Below are 15,163 nucleotides of genomic sequence, written 5' to 3' on the forward strand. Positions count from 1 at the left end.
CCGGGTGTATAGGGGAGGAGCCGGTGTGGTGGTCAGTTCCACCTCCTCCACCACCTCCACAGAGTCCGTGGCTCTATCAGGGCCAACGTGGCCCCTCTGGGACTCCTCATATGACGGAGGAAAGGAGCTGGGTCTGCGGTGGGACACGAGACGTGTGGTTGATGTGAGTATGTGAGTATGTGAATATGTGAAATAAAAGTGATTGTTTATTATGAATGGCTGGTTCATCTATATATCTCTGTTTATTATCATCTTTATATGGTATATTATATTGTTATAACCATTTTGGGGGGTTTTTCCACCCTAGTACACACAGTATTTATAGATTTTACAGGTTCAATTTTACATATATGTACGCTAACATCCTAAATTCCTGTTTTTGAAATTTTTGTAAACTGTTGATACAGAGTTTTATTGTATATTGTCTATTTTTTCAAAATTGTTGTTAATTCTTGAGGTTTTTGCTGCTGTTACAGTGCAATTTCTCTCTGGAAATTAAAACAGTATCTATCTATCTATCTATCTATCTATCTATCTATCTATCTATCTATCTATCTATCTATCTATCTATCTATCTATCTATCTATCTATCTGTAAAAGCAACAAGCAACAGGAACAACAAGTGACTGACACAAACTGCCTTAAACAAGTTTATTGTATTTATTTAAGTGGCTTCCCACTATGCATCAAAATTTGCTGCACAGTTATAAAACCACAACTACAAGAAATAAGATAAAATAATGCAATAGGAAATAAACGCATTGAAACAAATGACTAGAATTACAGGAATAAGGCTGCTACGATACAGTTGTGTTCAATAGCTTTTCGGAACCCTTTTATAACGACTTTCAAATGATAAAACATTTTGAGCAAAGAACCGCAGATGCATTTCCACTCTTTCTATTTCACAAGTTTGAAGGACCTGAGGGGTTTCATGCATAAACGTAATAAAAAAAACACCCATTTAATTTGAAGGCATTTACTCAGGCCCTACCTGTCGACGGTGTAGACCTGTTGGACAGGGTTTCTCCGCAGGTACAACTTGCTCTTGATGCTGTGGAAGATGGACCAGAAGACGCCGACGAGCACCGCCAGGAAGCCGCTGGAGATCATGACGCAGGCCAGGATGACCCTCAGGTTGTGGTACTCGTCCGTCTGCAGGGACACCAGGTACACCCCGGCGCTGGCCAATGCAAACCCCAAGGCAGGAAGCCCGAGGCAGAACAGGGACAGCAGCCACTTCCTCACATGCATGATGGTCTCGCTGTTTTTTTTTTTGGTTCCCTTCACAGAAGCTTTGAGGGTCCCTGTCTCTGCAGGGGGGGGCGGGGTGGACCAGGGTGGTCTCTCTCTCTCTCTCTCTCTCTCCCTCTCTCTCTCTCGCTCTGTAACAAATGCTTTCACTGGAAGGTACCGAATGAAACAGGCAGCGGAAAAGCCAGGACAGGAGTGTGTAACTGCAGAACGGTTGCTGACTTGAAGGGTTGAGTGTGGTTTTGTGATTTTTCGAGCCCGTATCACAAGACACAATCCGCGCATGCAGCGTGAGTGCGGCGGTAAGTGTTGTGCCATTCCTCCGAATCCTTGTGCCTTTGGATCAAAAGGGAGGGGCTTTGCCTCCGGTGTTCCCACCTGTTTGGTTGTATATTAACAATATGGCATCAGAGGCATGGACGCTATGTTTTGTGCTTATTGTGTTTGTATGGGTATTTAAAAAATACCCAAATATATATATATATATATATATACATATATATATATATGATCCTGTACAGTATATGTATATACAGTATATAAGCGATGGATGGATTAATATAAGAATAATGAATCTAGACGTTTTTAGTTAAAGGCTTTATCTTTGTTGAGCAAGATAGATAGATTGATAGATAGATAGATAGATAGATAGATAGATAGATAGATAGATAGATAGATTGATAGATAGATAGATAGATAGATAGATAGATAGACAGACAGATAGATAGATAGATAGATAGATAGATAGATAGATAGATAGATAGATAGATAGACAGACAGATAGACAGACAGATAGATAGATAGATAGATAGATAGATAGATAGATTGATAAATAGACATAGATCCATAGATCCACCCCCACCTAAGGATAAAGTATGCATTTCATAAAAAAAATGTGATTTGGAAATAAGTTTCAATTAACTTTACATTCACTATACTGTATATAGAATAAAAACTGTGTTTTTATTTTAGATGCATTAATTTTCCTCCATTTCCTAACTGAACAAAAATACAAATATTTATTTCCACTTCAAGGACTGTTCAAAGGTTTCCTTAAAATGCTCTCACAAATTCAACAATCCTGAACTTCTGAAGTTCAAATTTAATTGTATGTAACTAGAGTGTCAACATTTTTTTATTTTTGTTTTCCTAGATAGGCAGATATGTAGGTAGGTAGGTTGTTTTTCAATCCCACCCGCCCGTTTCTATATATCGACTTATTCGTTATTTTTATCTACTTATTTGTTTGTGTGGGAGGTTGCCTGCGGGCTAAGATATAATTTCCAGCGTTTGTGGTTCCCCGTGATCTTGGGGCGGCTCCGGTATCTCCAGGGAGTAAAAATCCCCTTCTGCAGGTGTGCGGCGAGACGGATCAAAGGTGCAGTGTGTTCTGCACAACAACAGCCCGTTCTTTTACAGGTTTCTCGCCCTGACCTCCGGCCTTCACCGTGAACCTCGCTCTCATGATCTTATCTTATCTAATTGTTAACATTATCATGATTTGTCAATGGATCAACTGGTGCAGGCGATATAAATAGCAGAATGTTCCCTTGGAGATATTATGAATGAAGTCTTTCTGCTCCATGAAAGAACTCGGCCTACTGTACACCCGGCGTGTTGGCACGGCGTATACGTGAGATCAACATGTTGTTACGTCACTATGAAACGAGAGATAAGCGGAGGTCACGGGGATTGTTTCATATTTTTCACACGATAACTTATAAAAGTATTGGTGGTATTTCACAGGTAAAAATTTATTATCAAACTGCGTGTTCGACGTCGAGGCGTCTGGGATGGAAATGGAAATCCCCTGGGGGACCTGCTGTGGAACCTGTCACCAGAACCTTACCTGCACTTTTGATGGTTTCGATGAAGTGATAGTGATCATGATAAAAAAAAAAAAAAAGTCATTTATTCATCAATTTATTTTTATTATTATTGTTTTTAAAAAAAAATGTTCGTTCTGCTCCCACAACTACTAGACTTTATGTAGTGGCCCAACACAATCAATCAACCAATCAATTATGAATCCACATTAATAAAGAACAATATGAAAATGTCATAATATGTTAGCGCTCAAAGTATTCTAATTTACTATCTTTGGTGTGGGGATGGTTTGAGTGGCCACTCCTGACCTGGGTCTAGGTAAGTGGGGACCAGGGTCAGGGTGGCCGTACACCTGTTGCTCAGTCTTACGAGCAACAGGTTAAAACCCCCATCCCCACACTCACTCAGGAGATGAGCCCCTGTCATGACACGTCTATCTGCTCCTGGGCTAATTCCGGCTGGCCCACTATCTACAATAAACTGGTGTCTCCAACCCCATGTCTCCTGTGTCTCTGTGCCGGAGGGCCCTGAATACGCCACTTGGATGGCGGGTGGTAGGAGAACCTGCCACACTATCTCACTACTATAATCACATTACATTTACATTTACATTTAGTCATTTGGCAGACGCTTTTATCCAAAGCGACTTACAAGGGAGAATAACATTCAGCTACATTGCGACAGAGATAATCAAGTATCCTGGAGCTGTTCGTAACGGACCGGTTGCTACCGGAAGCATCGCAAACCTCACGGATCGCCGATCGGTGATCAGCTGGTGAGCGGATGTGGGTGGTTGTGAAGTTGTGCTTGTGTTATTCTATCAGGACGGGCGGCCGAGGCCGTCGCTAATGAGTTTACCTTGGTGGCCTTAACGGCCACTTCACACAGTGAGCGACACGATTAACAGGATTAATCTGTTTTTCACGCAACTGGAACTGGAAATGCAAAACGAAACAGCGTGGGGATTTACACGCCCATCCCAGAAGAGAGCGTGTGGATCCGTGACGAGAGAAAGTCGGTGAAAGTATAACATCTACTTCCAACTCCCCACCCACATGCACAGACCACAATGTGTGTCCGTGCAGATCTAATAATTAAATGATAATTATAGACATAGTGAGATGGAAAGCCATTAGTCGTGAGGGCAGGAGTGAAGGAGCGGCCATTAATCTGCCGGACGCTGACGAGGGCCCGCCGTCCCCTCCGTCATTAATACACATCAGGACGAACGCAGACTGCAGAGTCAGCAGCAGCAGCACAACTTTACTCAGATGCTGAAATACTGGCACCAAACTCCCGTGCCACAGGCTCCAAATACATACTGTAATCAGTGGAGCTGAATATCTGCTGACATGGTGTCATAGCTTCATTTGCATTCAGGATCAATACAGGAGACACACACACACACACACACACACACACACACAGCCACACACTGTACAGCAGTACCATTGGTGATCAAGCGGGGGCGATGTTGGATAACTATCACTGTGTTGGTGACCTCATGTTCAGCACTAATGTTCCTATTTAACGTGAAGATTAAGATTATGATAGAGCAAAGTCCAAATATATACATATTTTTATGCTTTCTTTATTCTGTCAACTACGACGGCGACACACAGCGAAAGTTCATGATCGGCCTTCGCGGTGAGTCGACGGTCATCTAAAACACGGTCAAAGGGGCTTTTTCCTGAAAGCGGCGTCAAAGGTGTTCAATGGAAACAAAAATCGTTGCGTCAGTTGTATTTATGACAAATCTCAAAGCAAACCCACCCGTTTACCACGACAAGCCTCCTAAACCATGCAAAACTGACCCTTGACCTTTGACCTTTGACCAGCGTAAATGCGATTTCAGGTTGCGTGCCCGAATGTTCAGTCAAAGTGTCGTTGGAAAAGGTTGTCATTTCCTTCTTTTCGAATGGATTTTTCAGAACAAAAACATGACAATGATCCTTTGAAAGGACACCGATGATTGATCTTCTCCTGATAAACCATATAAAGCACTGCGCTGCAAAGTGTAAAACCAACGACAACACAAAGAAAAGCAACCACACTGGCCTTTAAGTGTCGTTTGGCATGATAGTCTCTCTTTGTTTGTTTCTATATTTCTTATTTGATATAACGTTCAGTACTTAATTTAATATTACATTTTAAATTATTAAGAGGTTTTTCTCGGCAAACATCAGCATAAACTCTGGTTTGTACATTTATCAACTTCTATTCTATGACTATCCAACTCGTCTTCTATGACTTCCATTCTCATTTGTTAGTAATTCAGCTTCATTGGGATCAGCTTGTTCAAGTTCAAGAGATTATTTGTCACATGCGTATACATACGGTCATACCTATATGCAGTGTTGGAGGATTGCAAGATCATTTTGGGGCAGGTGGCAACGGCAGCTGTTACCATTACTGTAAATATATACTTTGTATATTGTGAGACATCAAACTTAGGTACGTTTGACCTGGTACGTACATACAGATGTAAAGGGCTGTCGTCTGTACTTGGATACGCCGATGCAACGACCCCGGGCTTTCTTCTTTCCAAACAGAAACAGGGAACCTGGAACCAGGTCTGGGAGGCAGCTGTCCAAAAGGACGGAGCTAACAGTATGTTTTTCGTGTCTTTTCGTTCGAAAGACACGGCAGCGGCTTGGAAAGACGAAACTTTTACAGCGCCGATGGTAACCCCCACCGATTGGAAGGCAATCACGGTTGCAATGTCCCTGTCGGCAACAGCGGCGCGTGAGAGGAAAAACGGAGCTGCTCGGGGGGACAAATGAAAGGAGGTCCGGACGGGTGAGTGTGCGTTGTACGTGAGGCAGAGCACACGCAGAGGGCTGAGATCCCCGCTCAAAACAACGGCAGACTCTGCATCACCGCTACGAAACAAAAGGCGGTAATGGCACTTAGAGTCACATGTGTAACACTGCTGTCACCCGCTGCGGTGCCAGACTCGAAAGTCATCGGGGCGCCAGCGATGATCTGCGTCCCGTTTTGTCACTGATCCAGAATATATCGCGTCGCGCCGTTATTACACTTTAGAAATGATTAGACCGCACAAAGAGTGATATATGACTGGCTCCGAGAAAGGAAAAGAACAACACGCGTCTACCATACAGAGGCGAAGAAGTAATGAGGTATGAAGGGTGGCAATGAGGCAGGAAGGAAGGAAGGAAGGAAGCCTAGAACGAGGGACGAAGGGAGAGAAGGAACCAAGGAAAAAAATCCGATGTGTACCCTGACTTCAAGTTTTAAATTTCCTTCCTCCCTCTCCACTATACTTCTTCTTTTATCCATCCAATTATCTCCCCCTCTCTCTCTCCCTCTCTCTCTCCGCCCCCGCCTCCCTCTGCCTCTCCCTCCCTAATTACTTCGCTCTCTAATCTCAATGTCTCCCTTAAAGATATTTTGCTCCACTGCTTGTTTTGACGCCCCACGTGGTGTTTGTGTCTTGTTTCCCTCTCCCTCGCGCTCCTGAAGCAGCCGTACAAACACCTGATGTTGTGTGGAGCGGCCGAGGATGGATGGGATCAATGGGGAGATCGATCGGGTCCCAGGGAGTCTAATGGCCTGGTTACTGCTCCCTGACTCCCTGCATGGCAGCCTGATATCGCAGCTCAGACCCCAAGCAGTGTTTGCGCGCGTTTGTGTGTGTGTGTGTGTGTGTGTGTGTGTGTGTGTGTGTGTGTGTGTGTGTGTGTGTGTGTGTGTGTGTGTGTGTGTGTGTGTGTGTGTGTGTGTGTGTGTGTGTGTGTGTGTGTGTGTGCGCGCGTGTGTGTGCGCGCGTTTGCGTGCGTGCGTGTGCGTATACTAAACCCCTAATGTCAGCCACGATATGACACTATATCTGTGTGTCTGTACCGAGGCTATGGGCTGTAGATGCTATCTGTGTGCTAATGCATGAACAGACAAAATGAGTTTGTTCTGCCATTAACGTATACTAGCAATTTGTTCTGGTGAAGTTTTGTGTGTTACACTGCGGACCGTTAGCATAAAAAAAAAAAAAAAAGAATTTAAAAAATGGAGGATACATTATTTTTGATAAATAAAAAAATAAAAATAATACAAAGGAAATTTGCAAATTTATACAAATAGCCCAAAAGAAAAAACTAAAAATACAAAACGGAAATAATAAATAAAACTGACTTAGATCTGTTTTCATTGTTTTTTGTATTGTTGTAGTGTTTGTTGAGTTATTTATTTAGTGTTTCCTAATGTTGCCTGGTAAGTTTTATATCAAGAAAAGCAAAAATAGTTCAACCCGGTTCTGCAAATTGTAAAGCGACTGGGGAAGTGACGGAGAAAATAGTTGACGCAAACATTTCCCACGGTTGCTCGGACCTCGATGCCAGAAACCATTGAAAAGAAAAGGTTTCCCGTAAATTCACTGGCCTACAAATATGTGAGTATGATTATTAAAGGGGACCTATTATGAAAAACTGAAGTGGTGAGACTCCGGTAAAATTAGAACCGCCCTCCACCATGGCCGGAGCCCGACCAGACACACTAGCATCGAAGCGAAGAGCTAAGCACGGGAAGTGCTCAGTTATTGCCTTACGGACCAGCACAAATCTTTTAAGAGAAAGAGGAATTAATTCAAACTGTCTGTGATAAAACTGCAGACGATGGAAATGTAAGTATTTGCTGTGTGTTTCTTTCTGTGTGTGTGTGTGTCCACGGTAGGTTGGCTGTACTATAGGCTGTATTGTATTTAATTATTTTATTTTATTTTCCGTTTCCGAAATTGAACGAATAAGCCCCAAGCCCCGCCCGTACCCCGTGGCGCTCCAAGCGCGGCGCTGCTCCGGACACCGCGGTGAAAGTCGGAAAAAAAAAACTTTTAAATGAGGCCTTGTAGCTCTAATAGGAGTGAAGATTCAGCAACTGGATTGCTTATATCTCGCCTCAAATTTCGGGAACAGATTTAAATGTAGTGATAAGGAGAAATGAGTGAACGTTTACAGAGAAATAAAACGGAATCCGGAGTAAAGCTCAAACCCCATTGGCTCACGGAACTAGGGGCCTCAGGAGGGTGGCTCCACCCACTAAAAAAAAACAGCCCGGTTTGGAACACTATGATTTTGAGGCATGTTACAATAGCTGGAATGCATAATCAGAGTCGTAGTTTTTAGCAAGAATTTTTTTTAAAGAAAACGTTTTGGGCACCATGTATTAACTTAGCATAATAGGTCCCTTTTAAGCTCGGTTAAACGAGGTTCCCGGGCTCAAAGAGTTCCGCCCAGGTGACACCCGTTGCTCTTCACATCAACAACCAAAGAACCCTCCCCTTCCGAGAACGGCTTTTTTCCGCGAGGGACCACTTCTGAGTAGAACCATACTCCCTTCGCAGAGAACCCTCAGGGAACCTCTTTTTTTTTTTTTTCTCCCTAAGAGCATCCACAGCATATCCTCGGAGACGATGCCTCTGTACCCGATTACGGCGCGGCCAAAACACGCTTGTGATCTTCTCGGGGAACAGACCTTCCCTACACATCGCATTCCGATGATGCAAGGACGTGGAGTTCAAAGCGCCGCGGCGCGGCCATGTTGGAGGCAGATGTTGCTCCATATATTGACAGTCGACTGGAGTTTCTCCGTTACGTTCCTCTGGGGTAAGATGATAAGATGATAAGGCCGGCCTGCGTGGGCCGGGGGGAGAGGTAATAATCGCAGGGTATAACTCAGGGTAATGAAGGCTTCACCACGAGCTCCACCGTAAAGAATGATAGGGAGGCGGGGGCTGGATGGGGGTGGGGGGGGCTGGGGGGGGCACTCACACGTTTGACCTCCACTGGCAGCTTTCCACCTCCTATAAATTCACAAACAGGAGGGAGGAGGAGGTGGAGGAGAAGGAGGCGCACGGCGGAGAGAGGTAAGAGCGAGGGGTGGGGAGAAAGACAAGACACCGGAGACGGAAGCGGAGCGGCCGGGTGATCTACGTCCGTCTCCGGCCCAACGCGGCGGGGCCCGCAGCTCCAAACCCTCCGTCCGATCTTTGAGAAACTCCAAGCGGGGTGAAGGTCGGAATGCCGCTGCGCCGACGACGGGGATAGATTCGCGGAGGGGTAAAAAAAAAAAAAAGTTTTGCGCGCGTCGTCGCGAGACGTACGCCCCGAGCCGGCTGAAACGTTGGATATGATTGTGTAAACGCGTCGTTCTCCGGGTCGCCTCTTTCCTCCGCCCTTCCTTCTGCCGGTTCATTGGTATGCAGGCGGCGGGGCCGTATACCGTGGGCAGACCGGGCTGTGCGCTGCTTTCCTCTACATGTCTGCTAAATGACAGTAATTATTTTCCTGGGCTGCAGGCGACTCATGCATGTTTTATCACCGCCCCCCTCTGCACTCCCCCGCCCCCCCACGTGCCTGCCTGCATGGCCATGCATGGCACACTGTGGTGGAATGGCTCAAATAAAATCGGAGCATTTTATTCCTCTCCACAGCTCGCTATGGCTCCCCGCTGGGTTCTCCGGTGCTAGCCCTCCTCCGCTGGGAGGCCCGGTGCGTTACTGCTTTACTTCTACAGCGGCGAGGGGATAGTAACCGGAGCCGGCAGATGCTCTCAGACGGGTCTCACGGCGGTCTAGACGGAGATAAAGACACCTAATGGTCGTTCGCCGACACCGACTGCCGTCATCAGCCTTCCACCACAAAATGGCCGCCTGGGTTTTAATCTGGGGAACAGGTGCCGCTTTGCGTCCGGGTTCGGCGTCCGTCGGGGGGGGGGCGCTCTCGACCGGCGCCGCGTCCGCCCGATGAAGACAGGGAGACAAAGAGGGGCAGGTGAGCATCGCCAATGCCAGCGTGGCTAACCGATCCACAGACAATGGAAAACCCCTTGTTTCAGACCTCCGTCAAGGTTTCCCCGATGAAGGCATCCCATTAAAAACCGGGAGAAAGGAGGTGTCTTTTTTTTTTTTTTTCTTTTTTTTTTCCTTCCCTTCTTTTAATTCATTCATTTTATTCATTGCACAGCGTTGTGTGTCATGCCTTCCTGTGACACACAACTCGTTTGGTGCGACTCAGGGGATCTCTAATACCCCTGCAGCTTTCATAATGAACATGTGGCTTCTCTCTCCTGGGCACAATTTAGTGTAATTCATAAGCAGAGGACAGGGCATTAGCCAGATGGTGCTGTGGGTGGCATCCTTTCTCTGGCCATCCATTAGAACTGCGTCGGTGACAAAATTCCAATGTGGAAAAGAGAGAGAGAGAGAGAGAGAGAGAGAGAGAGAGAGAGAGAGAGAGAGAGAGAGAGACAAAGTGTCTGCTTATAGCATCTCTCCAGTTGTTATTGTGAGAGCAGTGAGGTATTAAGGGTTGGGAGGAGGGGCTGATGACACCGGTTTTATCATCCTCTTTTTCCGCATCGGCTTTGGTCGGTTATATGGTAATTGATAGCCCCAAACACACAACGAAGAGCGTGTCTGTAAGTAAACACTCAACCAAGAACACGCATGCAAAGGGGGGGGGCGCATTCACCAGAACGCACACACACACACACACACACAAAAGCACGCTTACAACACACACACATACACGCACACACACACACACACACACACACACACACACACACACACACACACACACACACACACACACACACACACACACACACTGTTCAGCAACTCAGCTTTGCGTTGCTCTCACTTCATCAGTGGAGGTGTCAGGGTCCCCATGGCAACTGTATAATGGGGCAGGCCTAATTCAATCCCATGGGCGAATGGAGGGTCTGGCACAGACGCAGAGGGAGAATGGGTCTGGGTCTGAAGCCTTTTCAAGTCGGCCCTGCTTCATGCTCAGTCACTGTGGAGAAAATGGACCGTCTCCACTCGCACCGAACTTTCCGTCCTCCTCTATCATTTTTTCCTCATCTAAAATTCTTGGTCTTTTTTTTTTCCTCCCCCCTCTTCAACTTTTTTTTTTTTTCTTTCTTTTTCTGTCGCTGGCCCTTCCTCTCTCCAAACATTTTTTTTGACTCTCCGCGTGTCTCTCGGCGCCTTCCTCAAACCCTTTTCTTGCTCTTTTTTTTTTTGATACTTTTTTATGTACTTTTCTGTGACTATTGTTTCTCTTCATATCGGTACCCCCTCGCCGCTCCCCTTCCCTCCCTCCCTCCCTTCCTCCCCTCTTTTTCTCTCGCTTTGGTCTCTATTCAATCAATATCCGTTATGCTCCCTGGCTCACCTCACTTCCTTTCCCTCCCTCTCCCTCCCTCTCTTTCTGACATTCAGACTCTGGAACCTGATAGGATTTCATTAGTACCTCTGGATCTGGTTGTGTTATTGTTATCCCTCCCTGAAGTGGACAGGGATTATCACTGCTGCGAGAGACACCTTAAAGTAATAAGCCTGGAGCTAACGGTGCGTAGTCTCTTTCTCTCTCTCTCTCTCACACACACGCACACGCACACGCACTCACACACACCTTTTCACAAAGACATGCATGTATGCCTTCTTTGTTCCAGTCGCAGTCATTCACACCTACACCCTCCCATACACCGATGCATGAACAGTTTCATACTCCCACAAACATACTATGTGGAAAGAAAGCAAAGAGAGAGAGAGAGAGAGAGAGAGAGAGAGAGAGAGAGAGAGAGAGAGAGAGAGAGGAGGTAAAAGGAGATGGAGCAGAAACAGCCCGGTTTTCGGCACACAAAGGTGGAGGCGGCTTGCCGTATTCCATAGCTCAGTGCCCTTATTGTTATTGCCGTAGCAATGCAATCACACAGCTTCATACATTCACCCCAGCGAGAGCAAAGCTGGCAGCTTGTTAGGGAGGGAACAGTTTGTTACAGGGGGAGAATGGTGCATAACTCCTGTCACTGGTTCTGCATATAGAGAGGCCTGGGACTGGCCCCGGGCTATCTCTGTTTGCAGATGGGGGAGGGGAGGAAAGGAAGTGGGCAGATTTGCATCCCTTTGACTCCATATATCTCTGAGCAGCAGAATAAGAAGAAGAGGAGAGGAGAGGAGATGAGAGGACGGAGGAGAGGAGAGGAGAGGCGAGGAGAGGAGAGGGGAGGAGAGGAGAGGCGAGGAAGAAGGATAGGGGTGGAAAGGAGAGGGGGGGGAGAGGAAGGAGAAGAGGAGAGGAGAGGAAGGAGAAGAAGAGAGGAGAGGAAGGAGATGAGGAGAAGAGAGGAGAGGAAGGGGCAAAGAGGGACGGGGAAGAGAGGCGCGTCGAGGAGATGAGAATAAACAAAAGCTCCGGTATCATAGTTTGCCGGCGACCACAAACCCAACATATTTGCCTCCCCCGGCCCTCCTTCCTCCCCCCAGTCCTCAGAATCGCTCCCCGCTTGCCGCGACAACACGACGGCGCCGACACACCCGCGCGAGCAATTAATCCGCCCTGATTTACATACTCTAATGTCCTCCGCAGTTGCACTCGACATAGTGTTTTTCAATAATACGAGCCCGACAAACCCTTCGGAGGGGCTGAGAGCGAGGCACAGCGCCGGGTTTTCAGAAGCAGTGGAGGCTGAGAACCCCGGCACACAGATTGGCCGTTGCATTGACTTGAATAGGTTTTGTGTGCATGAATAGCCCGGCGGGGGGGGGGGGGGGGGGAGGAGGGGGGGGTGGCGGGGGTGGTGGGGTGTGGGGTGGAATAAGAGAAACTGTACGTTTCCCCTCCACGGCTTCCTTCATATTGCTATTCATAGCGGCTCTCTGCACCGAGAGCACAAATGTCACCGAAAGCAGCCGCGATGTGCGCTCGCGTTCTCTCCCCCTACCGTCGCTCCATCCCGCTCCCGTTTCCAGCACCCCACCCCACCCCGCCCCACCCCACCTCCTCTTTGTTCACGCTCGCCGGACACACAATGCCTCCCACTGCCGGGGACCGGGTGACAGTGCGGAAGGGGGGTGGTGCCGCTCTGTGACGGCGGTTGCGGAATGCGGCAAGGGTGCGAACGCCGCCGCGTTGAACTTCCGCCCGACGCGTCGCTTTTCTGGCGTAAAAAAAAATCCTGCGGGGTCTGCGGCGTTTTTATTTCATTTATTTATTTTTGTTTACGTTGAAATCGACATCCCCTGCGTTGTCATCGGCGGGTTTCGCATCCGAATCTTCCCCGTTGAGGGACGACGGAGGGAAAAAAGGGTGGAGGACCACGACGGACCCCGCGGCGTGCCCCTCCTCCGGCTCCGGCTCCGCCTGATGTTTGTCAGATTCGCCGTCGGACAGATTTAAGGTCTTTGGAACGGGCTTTTGGCGGGCCACAACGGGCCAGAAGAACCGGGGCGCTGCATCGGGGGGAGGACGGAGAAAAGCGGAATCGGCCAGAACTCTCAGTACGAAGTTCAATGGTGTGAAACCCGAGCAAATTTGACCGCCTGGGCAAGACGGCCGCTTCCTCATTTAACTAACGACCCTAAATGGCGCACGCAATCAAACCGTCGACTGATCCTAAGCTTTATCGATTTCATCTTGATCCATCTCGGCGTGAATGCGCTTGTTCCGTAACGCTTTCTTTTTTTCTTTTACCCGTGCGTCGGCGTCTCGTGGTAACCGAGGTGATACTTGGCTGACTTGTTACGCGCGGCTCAATATTGTCCAATAGCCTGTAATTATCACAGATATTGGAACCGATAAAACATTTGCGAGCCAGAGGTTGTGAAAGAATAAAAATCAAACGACTCGCGTGACTCCGCTCCATCATTTTATATCCCTCCCAGGCAAATCACCCCCCCCCCACCCCCAAAAAACGGCGAGAATGTCAAAAGAAAGTAAAAAAGAGGGAGAGAGAGAGAGAGAGAGAGAGAGAGGGAGAGAGAGGGGATGGCACCGCAGTGTGTGCTCAGGGAGTAAGTTATGGCGGCAACTTTCTCACTCTGTCAGGCACTTTAACCGGCTGTCCTGGAGGACACATTAACTCGGTACCCTTAAATAAAGTCCTTTAAATAAAGCTGGGCGAGTTAAATAATGAGAAAGCTGCTCCCACTGTCCTCCCTCGCTTTTAAATGAACCTCTGCCTTTCTTATTAATGTCCCCTTATCGCTCATCACGGCCAATGACCCGCCGCCGCCGCCGCCCGCCCGCCCGCCGTCGCCCGCCGCTGCCGCTGCCGCCGCCGCCGCCCCCTTCCCCACTCAGCCGCGCGCGGAGCTCCAGCAAGTGGTCGCCGCAGAAGTAATTGAGGGCAATTTTCAAATTAAAATTTAAACCCCTCGTCCATCTTTACGCGGTGGGAGGGAGGAGGGAGGGAGGGGGACGACGGGGGGAGAGCGGCGCGGGGGGTTACGGGGCTGATGACTTGATCAGGTTTTGGCGAGGCCGGGCAGGTACCCGGGCTCGGCGAGGTGGGATGATGAACGAGGGACATTAATCTCCGTGACAGAGAGAGAGGAGTTAGCGGCGGCGGTGGCAGCGCTAACGGCTTTAATTAGCATTTAATCAGACGCCTCGGGGCCGACGGAGGGGCGGGTGGGGGTCGGGGCGGGAGAGAGAGCGGATCAAACTCCGGCGGGCGGCCCCCCTCTCTGCGATGGGGAAGAGGAAACGAGAGAGAGCGAGAGAGAGAGAGAGAGAGAGAGAGAGAGAGAGAGAGAGAGAGAGAGAGAGAGAGAGAGAGAGAGTCCCCGCGGTGTCACAGGCTGCTGCTGCGGGCTCCGTCGAAGAACACAAGGCGCTGTGATCGTTCCTTTTTTATTTTTTTGGTTTTGTTGCACCGATCGCGAAAGCTCTGCAAAAAAACCCCAAAACAACACCACCAAAACAAAGGCCCGGCATGATCATCATCGGCGTCCCCGGAAACCGCGGTGCAAAAACAGACCTCACGTGCTCATAAAATCACGTGAAAGGGAATCAAACCCGGTGGTTGTTTGAAAGCGCCTACTCATTTATTTATGTTGGCGGATTTTTTTATCACATTCTTTTTATCCCCCTGCATTGGTATTCTGAGCCATGTCGCGCTGAACCAGTATTCCGATCCGGATGCACCGTTTTGAGCGCTGATGGGAGAAAATGTCAAATGACGCCACGGGGTAAAGTCCGGCAGTGGCACGACATGCAAACAGGAAAGAGACAGTCGGCGGGAGGAGTCATCGAAAACACGGGAGACGGGGCGGTCGAGGGAG

Source organism: Zeus faber (genome assembly GCF_960531495.2).
Source record: "Zeus faber genome assembly, chromosome: 7".
Classification (NCBI taxonomy): domain Eukaryota; kingdom Metazoa; phylum Chordata; class Actinopteri; order Zeiformes; family Zeidae; genus Zeus; species Zeus faber.